The sequence below is a fragment of the Gossypium arboreum genome, chromosome 2, assembly GCF_025698485.1.
Source record: "Gossypium arboreum isolate Shixiya-1 chromosome 2, ASM2569848v2, whole genome shotgun sequence".
NCBI classification, from domain to species: domain Eukaryota; kingdom Viridiplantae; phylum Streptophyta; class Magnoliopsida; order Malvales; family Malvaceae; genus Gossypium; species Gossypium arboreum.
Genome location: NC_069071.1, coordinates 45826462 through 45850025, shown reverse-complemented (window position 1 = coordinate 45850025; position 23564 = coordinate 45826462).

Genomic DNA, 23564 nt, shown 5'->3' with positions numbered 1-23564 from the left:
GAACTCTATCCCTGTGTATAGACTACCATCAGTTAAATAAAGTCATGATAAAGAATAAATAACCTCTACCAAGAATTGAGGATTTATTTGATTAGTTGAGGGGGCTACAGTCTTCTCCAATGTAACGCCCCAAACCCGTCCCTTGTGAAGGGTCCAGGATTGGCACATTACAACTAGAAACTTTTTTCATTTAAAAAATATATTTGGCAGAACCTCAAGTTTAATAAACAATTAGGTATACACTATATCAGTACTATATAAAACATTTGAACTTAAGGGACCAAACACTTTTAAAACATAGACGTTGATTGTAACGATTTAATGAAAGAGCATATTTTGACATATACATTTTTAGATACAAAGTTTTGTTCGTCAAATTTCAAGCCTTGATGCCACAATCAATTTTCAAGCATAATACAAAATCACTAGAAGCCTCACACAGTATGAATCCTCTACCATAGTCATTAAAGGTTTCTTTACTTCTTGGGTGGTCCTTAAAAGGAAAGACTAATAGAATAAGTTCATAGAACTTAGTGAGTTCCTTAGTGAGTTCCAGAGCAGATAGTAGGATAACTTTATGTCAAGCAAACAATTAAACCCTTCCTACTCATTGATAAATATAGTTCGTCTATTAGAGAAGACCGAACTTGCATAGATTTATGACTAAATATTCCCTTTGGCATATACAATGCCTATAAATTTATGTAGATAACCTTCTTTATGTTAGCGAAAACCCTGATCCATGTTTAGATATCAATCATTCATTTCGTTTCTTTTTTCATGCTTTCTAATTTGGTTTACAATATGCCTGCCTTACCAGAAGCTAATGACCACTAGTTATGTATCGCGATTTGTCAATTCAATGCACTTTGTATAGAAGGCAATGCTAGGAATTCATCACAGAGAAATTTTTCATGTACTGCGATCTACCAGTTTGATGGATACTTCATCGAAGGCAACACTATGAATCCTTTTTATTATGACCATATAGTTGCTTTTTCAAAATAAAATGGGTAATGCCTCAACATAAAGTAAGGTTCTTTATCATTTTCACGGACATGCAAAACTAGACTTTTCACTTGACAAGTAAACTTACCTTGAACCAGACATGAAAAGAACCATGATACACACACATGGGGTATAAAGAAACTCACCAGAAAATGCAACAAGACTTAGACCATAGGTCATTTGCCCTTGTTTCAAGAGCTTTCGCTAGTTTCATGAGCTATGACATAAATAGTTAACTTATTGGGTTATGTTATTTAGAAAAGCTAAGCAAATTTTCAAGAATGCTAAGTCAAGAATGTAACATCTCGAATTATTGTCAAGTCAGAACAGTGATCTCGAGGCCACAAATGCGAAATAAAAATAATTATTTTATGATTATTTGATGATCCATGATATGATTGCATGTCTGTGTGAAATTTTCATGAAGAAATTCTATGCCTAAAGTGTCCAATTTAACTTTAAGGACTAAATTGAGTAAGTTGTAAAACTTGTGTTCTAGAAGCTTCAAGCATGAAATTGCATTGGATTATTAATTAGAGGTCCTTAAATAGAAATTTGACCAAGTTTTAAAGTTTTGGACAAAAATGGGCATGAATAGGAAAATTTTGAAAGAAAGGCCTTAAAGGCATTTTGGTCATTTGATAAATAAAAGAATAGAAAGGGAAAAATGAAGCAAAATTTGCTCATCTTCTCCATGTGTGATAAACATATTTTACTATGTGATTTTTAGTGAAAACACCTAAAAAGGACTTGTTTGTAAAAGGTGTAAAAATGAGTAGTAAAATGTGAAATAAAGGAAAATGTGGGCTAATATGAACATGGTGTAGGTTCGGGTAGGCTTGGGTAACCAAGAAAATGCATGCATTTCATTTTACGAGCCTAAGGACTAAAGTGTAAATAAGTGAAATTTAGGGGTAAAAAGGTAATTTTAGCAAAGTATGTGTTATGGGTTGATATGAGCAATGTGTGTATTGAACAAGTTAAATTTGGCATTATAGATCAAGAAAAACGTGATTCGGGTCTTGATTGGGGAAAAAACAAAGTTTGCGAGGATTAGGCTCGTTTCTATCATTTTGTACCGAGGAGAGTTCATTTGCTAATTATCAACATATACCATACTTTAAATGCTTTAATATTGCATGTATGGTAAGTACATACATATTTAATATAAGGTTGTATCATGTGTTTATTGCCTAAAGTTTATCATGAAATATGCTTGGATTATTCCATGAATATGTGATTGGTGCTATGAGTATTGAAATCGAAGTTACGAGCAAGTTTGACAGAAATGTGGTATCGAAGAATCCCGTTTGAACCTTAGGAATAGTTTAGGATACAAGTGACAAGTCACTAAGAAATATATGATTTGAACTCATGAGTTGTGGTCTGAGATCATGATATATGTGACACATGTTTTGGCGTTTCGGGTACTTGTCTCGTATATACTATTGGTGGCAGGGTAGTCCGGCATATGTTACGGATACCTAACAGCCTGTGTGAGCAGACCCATGAGTAGCTCAAAAGCGAGCAACATGTGATATAAGATATGAGGTAGCGTTTGTAACATCTTGAAATAGGGCCTAGTCAGAATAGTATTTGTGGGACCACAAATTCGATATCAAAATATTTATTTTATGATTATTATGAGGCTTAGAATATGAGTCTAAGCATGTGTTAAAGTTTCATGAAGAAATTCTTTGAGCAAGGTGTTCAATTGGAAATTGGGGACTAAATTGAATAAATTGCAAAAATTGGTTTCTAAAAGCACTTTCTGTGAAATTGCTTTGGGTTATGAATTAGAAGGTTTTGGAGAGCAATTTACCCAAATTCTAAATTTTTGGACAAAAATGGAATTGCATGGATGAAATTTTAAAGAAAGGGCATGAGGGCATTTTGGTTATTTGGCTTTTTAATGAAATAAAATGGGAAAATGAATCGAAATCAGCTCATTTTCCTCCTCCATCCAGCTAAAATTCCCAAGTCACCACAGCTAGGGTTTTCAAGCTTTCCAAGCTCAATAGTAAGTGCTCCCAAGCCCTGTTTTTCATGCTCTTCGTATTTTTGAAATCTCAGTAGCTTGCTCTCTCCATTTCTACCCATATTTCATGCTAGGGTTCATGTTTAAAAATTTACCCATGCATGAGTTGCTTGTATTTTGATGGATTATGGAGGAATATGAAAGATGAATGTGTATTAAACATCTTTTCCTAGTTGATTTTCATGAAAAACCCTTATAGGGACTATTTTACAAAAGATGTAAATCTGTGGTAGAAATGAGAAAATAATGGATAATGTGGGCTACCATAAGAAGGAAAAGTGTTCCGCTAGGCTTGGGTAAGGTAGAAAGTGCATGTGTTTCATTATACGACCCTAGGGACTAAATCGTAAAAATGTGAAAGGTTAGGGGCAAAACGGTCATTTGGACTGGGGGTAGATATTAAACTTGAAATGCATAATGTAGTGAATTAATGAGTTAATTTTGTTGATATAGACCCTGAGGAACAAATTCCGGAGGTCGATCGTGATAAACGCAAGGTTTCGAAATAACTGAAACACAACTCTGAAAAGAATACCAGGTAAGTTCGGATAACTTAAAGTAAACCCCTAATATGCATAATTGTATGAATGCATGATGATTGCATTTATTATTGGTATGAAATATCATAGAAATGCATATTTATTGATAACATGTGAAAAATGTCTCGATTGAAGTTAAAAAGGGAATTCGATGGATAAACCATGATTTACAAGCGAATTGAGATCCTGCATGTGTTGCGGAAAGGATTTAGCCTGGATGGGTAATCCGTGATCTCAATTATGAAAAGGATCTAGCCGGACGAGTGTTCCTTGAATGATCAAGCCTCTCGAAGAATATTTGTGCATTATGGATTTAGCCCGGACGGGTAATCCGATTAGGGTCTGAATTTAGCCTGGACTGGTAATTTAGATCCGAGCTCATTAAAGGTGTTTGTCGCTATAAGGGATTTAGCCTGGACTGGTAATCTCGACATCATCTTTGAGTTCATGATATGGGGGATTTAGCCTGGACTGGTAATCCTGCCATCAGATGTGAGGTTCGCGGGAGTGCATGTAATATCCTGATTTTGGGCCTAGTCGGAATAGTGGTTTCGTGACCACAAAATCCGTGATAGAAATAATTATTTTATGATTATTTTAAGGTCTATGATATGATTGCATGATTGTGTGAAAATTTCGTGAAGAAATTTTATGCATAAAGTGCTTAATTTGAAATTTGGGACTAAATTGAATAAATTGCAAAACTTGTGTTCTAGAAGTATTTTGCATAAAATTGAATTAGATTATTAATTAGAGGTCCTTAAAGAGTAATTTTAACAATTTCTAAGTCTATGGACAAAAATTAGGACATGGAAGGAATTTTTGGAAAGTTTAGTAGTAAGGGCATTTTGGTCATTTAGGGTAAAATGAATTAAAATACAAAATTAAAGCCAATTTTGCTCATCTTCAACCCCATGGCCGAATATAGCAAGGAGAAACCATGGCTAGGGTTTTCAAGCTTCCAAGCTCGATTGTAAGTCCGTTCTAGCCTCGCTTTTAATGATTTTTACGCTTTTGGAGTCCCTAGCTCGATTTAGCTTATGCTAGCAATAATTTAACCTAGGGTTTATATTTGGAAAAATACCCATAGGTGAAATTTGTGTATTTTGGTGTTTTATGATAGAATATGAGGTTTTAAATTATGTTAGACAACTTGTGCTACTCGGTTTTAAGTGAAAACGAGCAAAAGGGCTTAATCGGTAAAAATACCTAATAGTCATAAAGTACATGTTAGAGTGAGAATTTGATGTTGCCATAGAAGGAAAAATGATCAGCATGTCATAAAACATAAGAAAATAGGCTGAATTTTAATTTACGAGCTTTGGGGCAAAAGTGTAAATATGCAAAAGTTTAGGGGCAAAATTGTAATTTTTCCAAAATATGATTTTGGGTCAATTTGAATAATGTGAGTCCTAATTAGACTATATTTTAAATGATAGAGCAAGGAAAACTGAAATTGGGCTAAAATGGGGAAAATACCAAGTGGTAGACGAAATGGTAAAATAGCCATTTTCGCATACGAGGTAAGTTCATATGTGAATGTTGGTAACATAGTTATTATTTTAAATGTTTTAATGTTTTTTAAATGATATGATAATTATTATGAAATATTATACTTGTGATAATTGTTTGATAATATGTCAAATTATGTGATATACTTGGAAAATGTGAAATACTACCGAGTATCGAGATCGGCATTCCGTAGAAGATGGTTGAGACACATGATTGGGAAAAGGTCCCGTTGAACCTTAGGAATGGATTAGGATACAAGTGACATGTCACTGGGATATTTGGGCATCCGAACTCGTTGAGTTGAGTCCGAGTTCACTTATGGATGCGACGTCCAACTCGTTGAGTTGAGTCCGAGTTCGTGAGATGTAACTAGGCATCCGAACTCGTTGAGTTGAGTCCGAGTTCACTTATGGATGCGAACGCCGAGCTCGTTGAGTTGAGTCCGAGTTCACTTATGGGCGGGTTACATGGTAGCTTGGCTACATATGTGGCACTTATGTGCAAACTTTCCATGTATCCAATTATATTCCGATGTGTTCAACGGTAAAGTTCTACTCAAATGGAGGAATACTCAAGATGAAAGGGACGTATTGGTAAGTGTTGTGAAATGAATACTTTGAACAGGTATGTACTTAACCCTCGGGTTGAAAACTCGATATAACAACAATATGGTAAGATGATAAATGAAAAGGTGATATGAATGTCTTGGTGATGATTATGCAAATGATGTTTTATGTTTGCTTATATGGTTATGTTACTTGCTATTTGCATGTGAGCTTACTAAGCATTTATGCTTACTCCTCCTTTTCATTCCTTGTAGTGTTGACAAGCCAGCTCGAAATCGGAAACGGTCGGAGGCACGCCACACTATCCGTATACCATCTTGGCATAATGGCTTGTATATTTTGAGTATGGCATGTATAGCATTATAATCATTTTATATATATGGTCTTATGATATGGTTATTGAGTGGTATGGAAATAGAAATGCTTGGTAATGATTAGCCATTGGAATGGCTAATCATGATCATATTTGGTATTATGTATGTCAAATTGCTAGCTAATCCATGGAAACCATGAAATAGGTAAAATTTACCATAAAATAGATTCAGACGGCAGCAGTGACGTGAGTTTGAAAAATCACTAAAAATAGTAGAAATAGAATTAAATAATGAATAAGTTATGGAATCGAAGCTTGATGAGTCTATTTTCATATGGAATAAGAGAAACAGGTATATGAGCTTTATTTTATGAGATGTTTAAATTTTTGTGAAACAGGGCTAGAGTAATTTCTGGATCCCCTGTTCTGACTTTGGAAATTCACCATAACTTTTACAAAGATAATTAGAAATCACACTTTATATGTACAGATTCCTTATTGAGTCTAGTTTTATTAGAGATAAACGGCATAGTCATTGAAGCTCTGTACAGGGAGATATCTGATTCGTAATACACAGAGGTCAGAGTAGTTGAACCCTGAAACAGGGAGACTTTAACTAATAAACTGTACTAATTGGCCCAACCAAAATTCTAGAAAAAATTAGTAGATATATATATGAGTCTAGTTTCAGGAAAAATTTACGGAATTGGATTTCGAGTTTCGTAACTCGAGATATGATTTTTAAAGCGACTGTGATGCAGTTAGCCAGCTTGTCTGGAAATTTTAAAATGAATTGTATGAGCTGTTTAATTAATGAATTAAGTCCGTTAACACCTCGTGTTCGACTCCGGAAACGGTCTCGGGTACGGGGTGTTACAGTGCATATATGTGAAATGATCATTCGTAAGAATTGATGGATAATAGGTATTCTATCGATATTTCCTAGAAACTCAACGGGATTAATATGATGTATGTGAATTAGATGATGAATGATGAACTCATCTACATAAATTACATGATGCTTTGTTGTGTGGCTAACTCATTAATTGAGTGCATGTGATAGGGAATCATTTCATAATTGATGATTTCATGATTTAAATATGGATGTATGCTAATTACCCGGTAAGTTTACTTTCTGGTTATTCGAGCTTACTAAGCATGAAAATGCTTACCCCTCTCTTTTTCCCTGTTCATCAGAGCTCAAGGACTCGAAAGAATTGGAAGACGATTGGATAGTCAACAGACTATCAACTAGGCAAGCTTTGGTATAAAGACTTTGTTTGTTTTGTTCAATGGCATGTATAGTATTTTTGAGTTTTTTTTTATAGTGTCACTTGATTTTCCAAATAAAAGCATGTAAAATATGTTTATCTCTTTGTATATGGCCACGAAAATTGGCTTAAATGAAGTGGATTATAACCTACGAATTTATGCATGGTTTTATTTACAAGTGATGGGTCGTATCAATTAGCAGTGAGTCACATGAACGAGCCAATTTCGGATGAATTAAGGTGACATGGGAACCCATAAACACTAAATGGGAAATAACCCATCATGTATGAAACCAATGATATGAGGTTTCCATACATCTAGTTTAATTAAGATTATTTACAAGTGTATAATTGTGTTTTACTTTGAATTTGGTAACAATAGTGTATAATTGTGTTTTACTTTGAATTTGGTAACCATTAAGCACAAGTAGTAGAAAGGGTCAACTAAAGGTTTGGAAGATAGCCTATTAGAGTCCACATGGTTAGACACACGGACGTGTGTCTAGGCCGTGTGTGACACACGGCTCCCTCCAATGAGCGTGTGCTATGGCCGTGTGTCCCCTACACTTAAAATTTTAGCTCAAATTCGTACACGGGTAGGCCACATGGGCGTGCACCATGGCCGTGTTAAAAAGACAGTGTTGTCCACGGGCAGGCAGCATGGGTGTGTGCCATGGTCGTGTTGATAAGTCAGTGTTGCCCTCGGCTGAAGGGCATGTGCGTGCCCCAAGTCAAACGGGCGTGTGAGTCCACACAGCCCACCTACACGGGCGTGTGACACTTTATGATAAGGAAAATTTCCTAAGGAGCCCAAGGTTTACCGAACGTACCTAAATTTGTCCCGTAATGCCTCTAGGTATGTTATAGGCATTGAAGGCCTATATAAGGGACGAGTTGTTCATGGATGAAAAGCTTAAAATTTGAGTAAAACTTGGTGACCGAATTTGGTACGTTTTGAAATGTAAAGTCCAGGTAATACCTCGAACCCTATCCCAGTGTCAGGTACGTGTGAGGGGTGTTAATTTATTGGTATCAGAGCTACAGTTTAGTCGGTTCTAGGACTACCGTATACATGCCATTATTCGAATGTTGATAGTGTGACGTCTCCTAATTGTTTAAACTGTTTTGAATATAGTGAATGTCTTCCAATCAAGCACAAGATGATTCGAAGGGAGCCGAGAGCCATCCTCCAGCTTCCTTACAGCGAGTTGTATCTAGTAATAGTAGAAGGCTGATGTTAGAAGGCCGAGAAGAGGCCCGAGCTGCCTTCTTTGATATGATGGATGAATGGTTTGGGGATTATCTGAGAAATCGCCCCAATATACCAAGACCTCCCCCACCCCCTAACCAACCTGATGAGGATGTGCCACGGGGTATGGCACTGGTGAGAATCGGTGAATCCCATGTAGATAAGCATAGAAAGTATGGGGCTAAGGAATTCAGAGCTAAAGTTGATGATGATGCTGAAAAAGCCAAGTTCTGGCTCGAAAATACTACACGAGTGCTATATGATTTGTCATGCACACCCGAGGAATGTTTGAAGTGTGCTGTGTCCCTTTTGAAGGTCACTGCATACATTTGGTAGAACACCGTATCCTCGGTAGTGCCGAAAGAAAATATTACTTGGGATTTCTTCCAAGTAGAGTTTAGGAAGAAATATATTAGCCAACGATTTTTGGACTCGAAGCGAAAGGGGCTCCTAGTACTCAAACAAGGGAACAAGACTGTAGTGGAATACGAAGGAGAGTTCATACGACTAAGTCAGTATGCAACTGAATGGGTCCAACTGAATGGTAAGATTCTAAGGGTCGAATCAAGAGAATTGGGTTCATCGCTGGTTGTAATTACGACAATGGTTACCCAGAGATATATGAGGAAAGGATATGAAGCCTACCTTGCATTTGTACTGAACACTAAGGAAACAGAGCTGAAAATCGAGTCTGTGCCAATAGTATGTGAGTACCCAGATGTGTTCCTGGAGGAATTACCTAGATTACCTCCTGAAAGGGAGATAGATTTCGGTATTGAATTGGTGCCAGGGACGACTCCTATTTCTATTACCCCGTACAAAATGGCACCTACCGAGTTGAAGGAGTTAAAAGCACAGTTGGAGGAGCTGACGGATAAAGGATTCGCTAGGCCAAGTTTTTCACCTTGGGGTGCCCCCATGTTGTTCATAAAGAAGAAAGATGGTTCGATGAGGCTATGTATCGATTATTGGTAACTGAACAAGGTGACTATCAAGAATAAGTATCCTTTGCCAAGGATCGAGGACTTCTTTGACCAGTTGAGAGGAGCCACTGTATTCTCCAAGATAGACTTGAGGTCTAGCTATTATTAGTTGCGAGTTAAAGACTCAGACGTACCCAAAATAGCTTTCAGAACGAGGTATGGCCATTATGAATTTCTTGCCATGCCGTTTGGGCTGACGGATGCACCAACTGTTTTCATGGATCTAATGAATAGGATCTTTCGGCCATATTTGGATAAGTTTGTCGTTGTGTTTATTTACAACATTTTGATCTACTCTAAAGATGAGATAGAGCATGCGAAGCACCTGAGAATTGTGTTGCAGACCTTGCGGGAGAAGCAACTGTATGCTAAATTTAGCAAGAGTGAGTTTTGGCTCCAAGAAGTTGTATTTTTGGGTCATATAGTTTCGGGTGAACGAGTTGATCCAAGTAAGATTTCTACAATTGTTGAATGGAAATCCCTTAAGAATGTAACCGAGGTTAGAAGCTTTTTTTGCTTAGCCGGTCACTATCGAAGGTTTGTAAAAGGATTTTCCATGATAGCAACTCTGATGACGAAGCTGCTGTAGAAAGACGTTAAGTTTGAGTGGACAGAGAAGTGTCAGTAAAGTTTTGAGAAGTTAAAGACATTGCTGACCGAAGCTCCTGTTTTAGTGCTACTTGAACCGGAAAAAGAGTTTATGGTCTATAGTGATGCATCCTTAAATGGATTGGGTTGTGTACTTATGCAAGATGGCAAGGTGATAGCCTATGCGTCACAGCAATTGAAGTCTCACGAGAAGAATTATCCAACCCACGACCTAGAGCTTTCCGCTATTGTTTTTGCCTTGAAAATTTGGAGGCATTATTTGTATGGCGAGACTTGCCGTATATTCATGGACCACAAAAGTTTGAAATATTTGATGACTTAGAAAGAATTAAATTTGAGACAGCGGAGATGGTTAGAATTAATTAAGGATTATGATCTGATTATCGACTATCACCTTGGAAAGGCGAATGTGGTCACCGATGCATTGAGTAGAAAAGTCCTGTATGCTTTGAGAGCCATGGATACTCATTTGACATTTTTTGATGATGGTTCAGTTCTGGCCGAGCTGGAGGCTAGGCCAACATTTCTGCAAGAAATTCAGGATGCCCAGCTTAATTATGATGACTTGCAAGCAAAAAGAGCTCAATGTGAGTCCGGTGTTGAGTCAGATTCTTGAATTAGTCCTGATGGATGTTTAATCTTTAGAGATAGGGTTTGTTTACCCAAAGACAATGAACATATTCGAAAGATTTTGCAAGAAGCCCATAACAGTCGTCTGTCTGTTTACCCAGGAAGTACCAAGATGTACAACGATTTAAAGAAGATGTACTGGTGGAACGGTATGAAAAGAGATGTTTCTGAATTTGTATCGAAATGTCTGGTATGTTAGCAAGTTAAAGCCGAACATCAAGTGCCTTCAAATTTATCACATCCTGCTATGGTTCCTGAATGGAAGTGGGACAGAGTTTCTATGGACTTTGTGACAAGATTAGCATTGACTTCGAAAAAGAAAGATGGCACATGGGTTATAGTGGACAAATTGACAAAGTTGGCTCATTTTATCCTGGTAAGGACGGATTATTCCCTTGATAGATTGGTCGATTTGTACATTTCTGAGATAGTAAGATTACACGGAGCACCACTGTCGATTATTTCGGATAGAGACCCGAGGTTTACTTCGAGATTCTGGAAAAAGTTACAAGAAGCCTTGGGTACAAAGTTGAGCTTTAGCACAACTTTTCACCCTCGGACCGATGGTTAGTCTGAGCGGATGATTCAGATTCTCGAGCACATGTTGCGTTGTTGCATCCTCAAATTTCAGGGTAGTTGGGAAAAATTCCTACCATTAGTAGAATTTGCCTACAACAATAGTTTCCAAACAAGCTTGAAGATGGCACCTTATGAGGCCTTGTATGGTAGGAAGTGCCGAACTCTATTGTATTGGACAAAACTCAAAGAAAATTAGATTCATGGAGTTGACTTGATTAAAGAAACTGAAGAAAAAGTTGAAGTGATACGGGATTGTTTAAAAGCGGCATCAGATAGGCAAAAGCCTTATGCTAATCTAAAAATAAAGGAAATTGAGTTTCAATTTGGAGGTAGAGTATTCTTGAAAGTATCTCCATGGAAACACGTATTGAAATTTTGTCGAAAAGGTAAACTAAGTTCACGATTTATCGGACCGTACGAGATTATCGAAAGAGTTGGATCGTTAGCCTATCGTTTGGCGTTTCCACCCGAACTAGAAAAGATTCATGATGTGTTCCATGTATCCATGTTAAAGAGATACCGATCAGACCCCTCTCATGTGATTTGGCCAACTGAGATTGAAATTCGACCGGACATGACTTATGGAGAAGAACCGGGTAAGATATTGACCCGTGAAGTTAAACAGTTGAGAAATAAAGATATGGCTCTTGTAAAATTTCTATGGCATCGACATGGTGTAGAAGAGGCTACATGGGAGCCGGAAGAAACCATGAGAAGTTAATATCCGAATTTGTTTTCTGGTAAGACTTTCGAGGACGAAAGTCCCTAAGGGGGAGAAATGTAACATCTCGAAATAGGGCCTAGTTGGAATAATGGTTTCTGGACCACAAATCTGACATCAAAATATTTATTTTATGATTATTATGAGGCCTAGAATATGAGTATAAGCTTGTGTTAAAGTTTTATGAAGAAATTCGTTGAGCAAGGTGTTCAATTGGAAATTAGGGACTAAATTGAATAAATTGGAAAACTTGATTTCTAGAAGCAATTTGTATGAAATTGCTTTGGGTTATGAATTACAAGGTCATGGAGAGAAATTTACCCAAATTCTAAATTTTTGGACAAAAATGGGCTTGCATGGATGAAATTTTAAAGAAAGGGCATGAGGGCATTTTGGTCATTTGGCTTTTTAATGAAATAAAATGGGAAAAATGAACCAAAATCAGCTCATTTTCCTCCTGCATCCAGCTAAAATTCCCAAGTCACCATAGATAGGGTTTTCAAGCATTCCAAGCTCAATAGTAAGTGCTCTAAAGCCCCGTTTTTCATGCTCTTCGTATTTTTAAAATCCCTGCAGCTTGCTCTTTCTATTTCTACCCATATTTCATGCTAGGGTTCATGTTTAAAAATTTACCCATGCATGAGTTGCTTGTATTTTGATGGATTATGGAGGAATATGAAAGATGAATGTGTATTAAACATCTTTTCCTAGTTGATTTTCATGAAAAACCCTTATAGGGACTATTTTACAAAAGATGTAAATGTGTGGTAGAAATGAGAAAATAATGGATAATGTGGGCTACCATAAGAAGGAAAAGTGTTCGGCTAGGCTTGGGTAAGATAGAAACTGTAAGTGTTTCATTATAAGAGCCTAGGGACTAAATCGTAAAAATATGAAAGGTTAGGGGCAAAACGATCATTTGGACCAGGGGTAGTTATTAAACTTGAAATGCATAATGTAGTGAATTAATGAGTTAATTTTTTTGTTATAGACCCAGAGGAACAAATTCCGGAGGTCGATCGTGGTAAACGCAAGGTTTCAAAATAACCGAAACATAACTCCGAAAAGAATACCAGGTAAGTTCGGATAACTTAAAGTAAACCTTTAATATGCATAATTGTATGAATGCATGATGATTGCATTTATTATTGGTATGAAATATCATATAAATGCATATTTATTGATAAAATGTGAAAAATGTCTCGGTTGAAGTTAAAAAGGGAATTTGATGGATAAATCATGATTTACAAGCGAATTGAGATCATGCATGCGTTGCAGAAAGGATTTAGCCTGGACGGGTAATCCCTGATCTCAATTATGAAAAGGATCTAGCCCGACGGGTGTTCTTTGAATGATCAAGCCTCCCGAAGAATATGTGTGCATTATGGATTTAGCCCGGCAACTATATATTCTTCAATGACGATAAGATACCACCTGGGGGCATGGGGTCGACTAAAGCTTTGCATACACCACACGCTGTAAAGGGTATACGCTGTCGGGCGTATTGATTGACAATGGTTCGCCTTTGAACATCCTACCATTGACCATGCTAAATAGATTACCTATAGACAGCTCTTACATGAAGGAGTACCAGAACATCGTGAAGGCATTCAATGGCACGGAGAGGAAGGTGATGGGCAGAATCGAGGTACCTCTTCAGATCGGTCCAAACACATATGAGGTGGATTTCCTAGTAATGGATATTAAGCCTTCATATAATTGCTTATTGGGGAGGCCCTGGATACATTCAGCTGGGGCAGTGCCTTCCTCGTTGCATCAAAAGTTGAAGCCGGTATCAGAGGGGAGGTTGATAACGATCAAGGCTGAAGAGGATATCATTGCAACTGTGAGCAATAATGCACCCTATTTGGAGACAGATGACGAGGCAATCGAATGTTCATTTCAATCTTTGGAATTTGTTAATGCAACCTTCATCACCGAGGGAAGCAAGATTCCAGTGCCAAAATTGTCCAAAACCATAAGGATGAGCCTAAAGTTGACGATTGGAAAAGAGGCCCTACCCGAAAGAGGACTTGGGAGACATTTACAAGGAATGGTTGAAACACCAATGTTGAAGGACAAGAGAGACTGCTTCAGCTTAGGATTTAATCCGGATGTGAAGCAAAGGAGAAGGGAGCTAGAAAAGAAGCAAGAAAGAAGGAGAGCACGGTTAACGGGGGAGGAAATCAAATGGGAACCAATGACATTCCCCCACATATTGAGAATCTTTGTGACCGGAGGAATCATTCATCCTGAAAGAGGCACGCCAATGAAGGGAGCCATAGAAGAAAGGCTGGAAAGCTTGAACATCAACGCCATATACGAAGAGGAGACTGGAAGAGAAAATTTTTCAGGCATTTGCCCTTACACACCTGGAAGTGTTCTTGATAACTGGACTGCGGAAGAGATTCCTATAGTTTTTAAAACTAATTCAGAGTAATGTCCAAAACACACTTATTGCTCTATGCCTAGGAGTAATAAGAATCTTTTGTGAAATAGGCTGATGTCTAAAAACGTTATTTCAATAAAATGCACGGTTATTATCATTTTTGAGCAAATGTTCTCTCATCATTTCAATTTCATTCATAATCATTCAAATGATTACTTTCAAATTCTTTATTCTTTAAACAGTCTAAATATTCTTTCATTCGTTATTCATAATCATACCACACAAATAAATGTTTCAAATTCTTTTGATTCTTTGTATCTGCCTTCATCCTCATAACAGGTCCCCAAATATCAATGATACGAGTGACACTGCTACTGACTCACGATCCCCTTTTGAGCGAGATGTGTGTATGGAGGATTCTTAGGATTTTGAGGATGACCAAGGCTGTAACCTATCTCCTAATTTGTTGAGAATGGTAGAACAAGACGAGAAACAAATCCTACCTCACAAGGAATCGGTAGAAATTGTGAGCGTAAGAGAGGGGCAGGAGGTGAAGATCGGAACATGTATCACCATGGAGATGAAGCGAGACCTCGTTGAATTACTTCAGGAATTCAAAGATGTCTTCGCATGGTCATACCAAGATATGCCCGGGTTGGACACTGATATCGTGGTGCACCGACTCACCATAAAGGAAGAATGTAAGCCAGTTCAGCAAAAACTCCGAATGAGGCCCGATGTCTTGCTAAAAATAAAAGAAGAGGCTTGAAAGCAGTTTGACGCCGGATTCTTGAAGGTGGTAAAATACTCAATTGGGTAGCCAACATCGTCCCTGTCCCTAAGAAAGTTTGAAAAGTACGAATGTGTGTAGACTATAGAGATTTGAATAAAGCCAGCCCGAAGGATAATTTTCCCTTGTCTCATATAGACACCCTAGTGGACAACACGGCAGGACACTCACTATTTTCATTCATGGACGGTTTCTCCAAATATAACCAGATCAAAATGCATCCTGAAGATATGGAGAAGACCACATTTGTAACCATGTGGGGTACGTTCTGCTACAAGGTGATGCTGTTTGGACTGAAGAGTGCAGGGGCAACATATCAAAGAGCCATGGTAACCCTGTTTTACGACATGATACATAAGGAAATCGAGGTTTATGTCGATGATATGATCGCAAAGTCTCGAATAGAGAGGGAGCACATACAAGTTCTGAGGAAATTGTTCTTGAGGTTGAGGAAGTTCCAGCTAAAAGTCAACCCAGCCAAATGTACCTTCGGAGCCATGTCTGGAAAGTTGCTCGAATTCGTGGTCAATGAAAAAGGGATTGAGATCGATCCAGACAAAGTCAAAGCCATACAAGAGTTATCTCCGCCGCGTACCCAGAAAAAGGTTCGAGGCTTTCTAGAAAGATTAAATTACATCACTCGGTTCATTTCACAACTGACCGAGAAATGTGACCTTGTCTTTCGCCTCCTCAAGAAACACAACCCAAGCGAATGGGATGAAGAATGCCAAAGGGCTTTCGACAAGGTCAAACAGTACTTATCCAACGCTCCAATGCTAATACCACCTAACCCCGATAAGCCATTGATACTGTATCTGGCAGTATTTGAGAATTTTATAGGATGCGTACTGGGTCACCATGATGAGTCGAGAAAGAAGGAAAAAGCTATTTACTGTCTTAGTAAAAAGTTCATGGAATGTGAGACAAGGTACCCGCCGATAGAGAAGTTGTGTTGTGCCCTAATTTGGACAACCCGAAGGCTGAGGCAGTATATGTTGTATCACACCACTTGGCTCATATCAAAATTGGACCCTTTAAAGTACATGATGGAGTCGACTGCTTTGAATGGAAGGATGGCCCGGTGGCAGATTCTGCTCTTTGAATTCGACATAGTCTATGTGAACCAGAAAGCCGTAAAAGGGAGTGCAATAGTAGATTTTCTGGCTAGTAGAGCTTTGGAAGACTATGAGCCTTTGAACTTCGATTTCCCGAATGAAGATCTGATGTGTGTTACGACCACTGAAGAAAGTGCTCTGGAAGAACTTCCCTGGAAACTAAACTTTGATGGGGCGTCAAATGTCGTGGGTAATGGAATTGGGGCAGTCTTGGTATTCCCAAACGGAGATCATTATCCATTTACTAGCAAATTGGACTTTGATTGTGCGAATAACATGGCAGAATATGAGGCGTGCATCATGGGTATCCGTGCAGCATAGAACGCAAGATTAAAGCGCTAGAGGTGTATGGGGATTTCGCGCTAGTAATTTATCAACTCAAGAGAGAATGGGAGACCAGAGACCCCAAGTTGATTGACTATCAGAAACTGGTCCTTGAATTGGTTAAAGAGTTCGATGACATTACCTTCTGCTACCTTCCACGAGACGAAAATCAAATGGCTGACGATTTGGCTACCTTAGCTTCCATGATCAAGGTGAACAAACAAGAAGACGTCAAACCCATCCGGATGAGCATTTATGAAGCTCCGGCTCACTGTTACAATATTGAAGAAGATAAGGAAAAAGATGATCACCCTTGGTATCACGATATATTGCAATACGTAAAGAATCATGAATACCCGGACCAGGCAAGCAAGAATGACAAAAGGACGCTGAGAAGATTGGCCATCGACTATGTCTTAGATGGGGAGATCCTATACAAAAGAAGGAAGGATCGAGTGCTATTAAGATGCGTGGATACTGTAGAGGCTAAGAAAATCTTGGAAGAGGTCCATGAAGGCGTCTGTGGGACACACGCTAATGGCTTTACAATGGCCAGGCAAATTATGAGATTCGGGTACTATTGGTCCACTATAGAAGGAGACTGTGTCAATTACGCCAAGAGATGTCATAAATGCCAAATCTACGGAGACAAAATTCGTGTGCCTCCTTCACCGTTGTATGTTATGGTTTCCCCATGGCCATTCTCTATGTGGGGCATGGATGTGATTGGACCAATATCGCCGAAAGCTTCCAATGGGCATCGGTTCATCTTTGTGGTTATCGACTACTTCACCAAATGGGTAGAAGCAGCTTCGTATGCTAGTGTTACAAAGTCAGCAGTAAGCAGGTTCCCGAAAAAAGAGATCATATGTTGATATGGAATGCCGGAGAAGATCATATTTGACAATGCATTAAACTTGAACAATAGTACAATAGAGTAAGTCTGCAGTCAATTTAAGATCAAACATCACAACTCGTCACCATATCGCCCGAAGATGAATGGGGCAGTGGAAGCAGCCAATAAAAATATTAAGAAGATGTGGGGAAGATGACCGAGACCTACAGAGATTGGCATGAGAAGTTACCGTTTGCCCTCTTTCCTTATTGAACGTCAGTCAGAACCTCAACTGGGGCAACCCCTTTCTCTTTGGTCTATGGAATGGAAGCGGTGTTGCCGATCGAAGTCGAGATCCCGTCCCTTCGAGTGTTGTCAGAGTTAAAGTTGGAAGAAGCCGAGTGGATCCAGTCTCGATGTGATCAATTGAACCTAATTGAGGAAAAGAGGCTAAGAGCTATCTGTCATGGTCAGATGTACCAAAAACGAATGATGCGGGCTTATGACAAAAAGGTTCACCCTAGAGAACTCCACGAAGGAGACCTGGTTTTGAAAAAGTTCCTTCCCATACAGAAGGATTTTCAAGGGAAATGGATGCCTAATTAGGAAGGGCCTTACGTGGTGAAGAAAGCTTTCTCCTGAGGAGCATTGATTCTAGCCGAGATGGATGGTAGAAACTTGCCTAATCCTATAAACTAGGATTCGGTCAAGAAGTATTTTACTTGAAGAAAGAGAGGCCAGAGTGAAAACCTGTAAAGGGCGCTCTGAAATCTGAGAAAAAAAAGGGAGAGGCCAAGGTGAAAACCCACAAAGGGCACTTTAAGACGAAAGGGGATTTTGAGTTGAAAACCCAAAAACGGGCAGCTCAAATATGGAACATGGGGCACATGGAAGTCTTGTCCTCCCAAAATTAACAAGAGAGAATAACAGTATATCTTGGTGCATCAAAAAATTACTCAGGATATCCTGAATACACATTTGGTTCGAAGGAGCCTTTGAGAAATTGGAATAGTGAAACTTGTGCTGCGATATCTGGGGCACCTCTTTTCTCATTTTATTTTGTGCCTTAGCAGATTTGCCATCCTGTTTAATGTATTCACTTCGAGTTTTACTCAATAAAATTCCATCTTCTCCATTGTGATACTCTCTTTCGAGCATCTTGTTGAAATTATGATTCCTGGACTTATAAGATTCATATAAAAGAAGTTATGCATATTACTCTGAAAAGTCTCTAAATAGTACAAGAAACTAAAACAGGGCCACTAGTCAGAACTAACCAGGCTTAAAAGTGGAAAACATTGGAAAAAGATTAGTCCAAATTATGACTATTTCTTCAAGTTTTCTGTCAGAGATAACGGCTAAGTAAGAAGACGCGATAGCACATCAATGATAGAACCTGGATGAACTATGGCTAATGATACCTTAAGCGTTTAAAAAGGAATCACTCTCACGACATTTCTACATTCATAATCATTCATTTAGTTAGGAGAATTGATTCATTTCGATCATAGCATTCTAACTATTTGACATAAACACCATATCTAGTTAGGGACATTTGATTCATCTCAATCATAGCATTCTAATTATTTGACATACACAGATACAGGAAACCAATTCTAGAAATCATGTCTTTAGAAGACAGTGTAGCGACATTGGCGAATCCTACAGATCTCGTTTCCCTGAAGTTGCAGTGGAGCGGATCCAAAACAGCAAATCTTGGCTTCCTGAAGTTGCAGCAAAGCAGATTTAGGCCACCAATCTAGCTCCCTAAAGTTGTATGGAGTAGGCTGAAATTTTAGATCTCGTTTCCCTGAAGTTACAGTAGAGCGGATCGAAGATGGCGAATCTTGGCTTCCTGAAGTTACAGTGAAGCAGATTTAAGCCACCAACCTAGCTCCTTAAAGTTGTAGTGGAGTAGGCTAAAATTTTAGATTTTGTTTCCCTGAAGTTACAGTGAAGCAGATCGAAGACGGCGAATCTTGGCTTCCTGAAGTTGCAGTGAAGTAGATTTAAGCCACCAACCTAGCTCCCTAAAGCGGAGTAGGCTAAAATCTGTAGATCCTATCTCCCTAAAGTTGTAGGGGAGTAGATCAAAGATGATGAATCTAGTCTTCCTAAAGTTGCAGTGAAGCAGATTCAAGCCATTGTCCTAACCCCCTAAGTAGTAGGGCAACGGGCCAAAAATTGCAAGATCTTGTTTCCCTGAAGTCGCAGTGGAGCAGATCGAAGTCATAATCCTAATCTCTCCGAAGTTGCTGTAGAGCAGGATAAAAACACACGAACCATCTCTCCCTAAAGTTGTAGTGGAGCATATTAAAGCTACTTGAAGAAAAGAAGCGCCAAAAGAAATCGAGACTCAGTAGGTCCTGGCAAAATTGGCCCATTTATAGTCTTTGCCCTATTCTCGTTACACGACAATGAACAAAGAGGGGCAACTTTAGTGGGCCAATTTTGCCTGGCCCATTAACCTCAAACCAAATATAAAAAACCCAATAATTAAATAAATGTCCATTTGCAAATTTGTCCTAAATACAATAGGCCCAATGCCCCAAATACCATATACAAACCCAAATCAATACCCCATAGCCCAAATACGGTAGGCCCAAGTGACCCAAAATTTAAAACAAAAAAACCCTAGCCTAATGCTTGCGCCGCAACCGGACAACACCCCCGTATATGCTAGCACCTCAGCAGCCACATCGCCTTAGCCTCCGTACCCTCCAGCGCCAAAGCACACGCCAACACCACCTGGTACCTGCAAATACAGAAAAAACCGACAATAGCAAATACAAATAAAATTTGTATTCCTTATTTTTATTTTTTTTTATTTTCTTTTTTTTCGCTATAAAGCCAAGCTCTGAATCCCTGTAATTGTTTACACGCATACAGAAGCAATAGAAAACGAAAAACAAAGGCAATATACAAAAAAAAAAGCAACGAGCATTCGAAGGTGATTCCGATTCCAATCTCTGAGACTTTTCTTTTATCCTTGGCCTAGTTCATTTATTTCTGAATTTTCAGTCGTTCTTTCGCATATTGAGTGCATAAAAGTAAAAGGAAACGAAACCTTACCTGGGGTACGCCGTAGATCTCCTTTTGTTTTGTTGAAGTCGAAGCCAAGAGGAGATTTTGAGGCTAAAAATCATCCTCCGGGTTTGGGTGAGTAGTTCGTTGCCTAGAGGGATGGGAATCGTCGATTTGGGGCGGTGACTTAGGGTTCGGCTAAGGGTAAAAAGAAAGGCCAGGGTTACTCTAGGGTTTCGGCTGAATGAAGGCATGGTTTAGCCTTTTTATGGTAGTAGAAATGACATTGTTTAGACCAATAACAATGGTCTCAAACGACATCGTCTAGGCCACCCCCTTTTTGCCGACTCGATCCGATTCTTTGACCCTCAGGATCCGCGCATCATCGCGGTGAGGGGTTATTTGTAAGTTAAATCCCTCCCCTTTTGTACTGCGTTTAAATCGGCCCATCTGCTCATTTTTTTTGTTTTGTAATTTTTTCATTGTAATTTACATTTGTTTGCAATCTAATCCACGCCTAAACGTAACGTTTTGGGATCTGGTACATTGCTCGTTTTAGTCCCCATGCGTTTTCGCGCATTGAATATTGATCCTTTTATTATTATTACTTTATTTTCAGATTATCCCTTTGGTTTTGGATCAATTCTAACTAAATCCTTTTAGCTTGTTACCTTTTATTCTTATTTGCTTATTTGTACAGTTGTTTTGAAGATTTTTATCATGTTAATATCTTGTTTTTTTATATATTATATTTGTTGTATACATATACATTTGTGCATGCATGATTTTGTCTTGTTTTATGAAATAACCACTTGAGTTTTAAGCTCTTTTAAATTTCTTATACAATCTCTTTTAAATATTAATATATATATATTATACTTTGTATCAAAATTAATGTTATTGCATGCATATATTAATTAACCTTATATTATTTTACTTACATGATTCCTTTTTAAATTTATTCTCGTATTGTATCATATAATCCTATGTAATATTTTTAAGCTATTATCATTATACATATATGCATTGTGGATACCATATTTAATCTATACATTATTAAACTCGCGTATTTTACGCATATGGTTTTCTTTATATATAGGTATGCTTTTAAATCTATCATATAACTTACAATAAAATCAAGTTAATTTTGTATGTATTACATGTTTTTACTTAATAATTACTTCTAAATTTATTTATATATATACACACGATGTGTAAATTCATTATGTTTCTAAGATTATGTTTTATTATACATTTTTTTTTGTAATCTTTTCATCTTTGGTACATATGTTAAAATTTTTATGAAAATTGTCATTTTTAAGTTAATATTCTTCAATATTTTGTATGTTATTTGATTAAAATATTTATTCCATAACATATATTTTAATAATTATGTATATATGAAACTATTTTAAAATTTATATATATCTTATTATTAACCTCATGTTTTTTTTGAATAAACTTACATGTACATATGTTTTATAAATCTATTTTGTATATTATGTCTTGTCATATATCTTCATTATTATTCTTTTATATTATATATATTATTTAAATCATCATATAGTTTATTAACTTTTAAATGTACTTGTGTTTAAAATATTTCATATACTGATTCGATTCAAACTTTCATTCTATAATGTCAATTTCAAAAATTATATATCTAGCCCTAGTTTTTTATACATACAAATTTGTCAACCTACATTTCATGTGTCCATTTATTCGTCGTTATCTTAAAATAATTTTATACCTTATTATTTCTTCAAATTGCATTTTGTTTTGTGTATTTAGTAGTAGTCATATTACATTATGCCATGCATGTTATCGTTGCATTATTTATTTGTTCATTGTTTTATATTGTCTTGTTAATTATTCCCCATGCATGATTGAGATTGAGCTATATTTCTAAGCTAGTTGTACTTAGTTGTATGTGTTTGTTAGTTGGTTAAGTAAATTGTATTGCCTCCACTCCTCTATTGTCGTATTTCATACGCACACACATTACCCCATATCATCGTTTTCCACTCGAGTTTTGAAATGTGGTTTTATAAAATCCAAATTTTATGATTAATTTCATCTTATTTCAAATCGAATTAATACGTTTTAAGCTAGTTTCACAATTATTAAGAATCTTTTAAAACGAAGGCAATATTCGATACTTGGTAATTCGTGGAATCGTGCCCTAACGCGTTGGGTTGCAATTCCTCGTTTGCTCAAAGTAATCGAAGGTCCCTTTAGAATTTCACCCATGTCTTTTAAAAAATCTCTTAAACGAAGGCGATGTATGATATTTGGCAATTGACAGAATCGTGCCCTAATGTGTTGGGTTGCAATTTCTCGTTTGCTGAAAATAATCAAATATCCCTTCAAAATTTCACTCGTGTCTTCTAAAAATCCGTTAAAATAAAGGCAATATTCAGTGTTTGACAATTCGGGAATCATGCCCTACCGTGCTGGGTTGTGATTTCTCGTTTGCTCAGAACAATCGAATATTCCTTTAGGTTTTCACTCATGTTTATTTAAAACCTTTCAAAATGAGGGATGTTCGATGTTTGGTGATTTGAGAATCGTACCCTATCGTGCTGGGTTGCGCTTTTTCATTTGTTCTAAATAATCGAAGATCCCTTCAGAATTTCACTCACGTTTTCTAAAAACCCTTTAAAACGAAAGAAATGTTCAATGTTTGGCAATTCGGGGAATGGTACCCTATCGTGCTGGGTTGCAATTTTCCGTTTGTTCAAAATAATCGAATATCTCTTCAGAATTTCACTCGTATTTTAGGCAATGTTCAATGTTTGGAAATTCGAGGAATTGTGCCCAACTATGCTGGGTTTTGGTTTTTCGTTGGACCAAATAGTTGGGCATCCTTTTGTAATTTTCAAATTATAAACTTTCAGACGTTGAAACAAGAAGATTTTGGCAACCAACTCGGGTTACTCAAATGTTATTAAAAAAGAACCACATTTCAAAAACATTTTTTATTGTAAACATAAGGACAGTATCTAATCGATTTGGTACCAATTTTGGGTGTAGTAAGGGTGCTAATCCTTCCTCATACGTAACCGACTC